This window comes from Pteropus alecto, unplaced genomic scaffold, assembly GCF_000325575.1.
Source record: "Pteropus alecto unplaced genomic scaffold, ASM32557v1 scaffold8, whole genome shotgun sequence".
Taxonomy (NCBI): Eukaryota; Metazoa; Chordata; class Mammalia; order Chiroptera; family Pteropodidae; genus Pteropus; species Pteropus alecto.
This window is the reverse complement of record NW_006494609.1, coordinates 17684908-17685507: the sequence shown is the minus strand read 5'-3', so window position 1 is coordinate 17685507 and position 600 is coordinate 17684908.

The following is a 600-nucleotide window of genomic DNA, read 5'->3' as shown; positions in this document are numbered from 1 at the left end:
GGGAATCCGCCGAATCCGGGTTTGGGTCCCAGGTTTGTCACCAGGTATCTGGATGACCTTGGGCAGATCAAGCTCTCTGAGCATCTTCTGTGCAGAGTGGACATCCAGTACGTCTTTGCTGAATGCCTTATAACTTCTTTGCAGGTTTGTTAGGATGATGTCAAATGCAAATCCTCATTTTCCGGTTCCCTCCTCTCCAGGCTTTGCGTATACCTCCTTTCTTGGCATTCAGTTTCCCATGGCTTCTTCCAACCTCTTTCCAATCCGCCCTCATCTGGCCGGCTGCTCTGCCTCATCTCTAACTCATGCCTATTACAAGAGGAAGTCGAAGCCACTGTGTACCCTTAAGTCGTCTGACCCCTACAACAGTCACGGGAGGAGGTTATTCCAGAGAGGAAACTGGAGCACAGGAAGGAAAAGGAACACGGTCACAGCGATAGTACGTGGCGGACCAGGAACGCAGGACGCATTTTCGGACGCTGATTTTCAGCCTCGACTTCACTGCCTAGAAAGTAAAGTTACACCCTAATGAGATTCTGATTCTTGGTGACGGGCCTAGTTGGCAAGGTGTGGATGGAAATTCTCAGAGTTGGGAAGGTG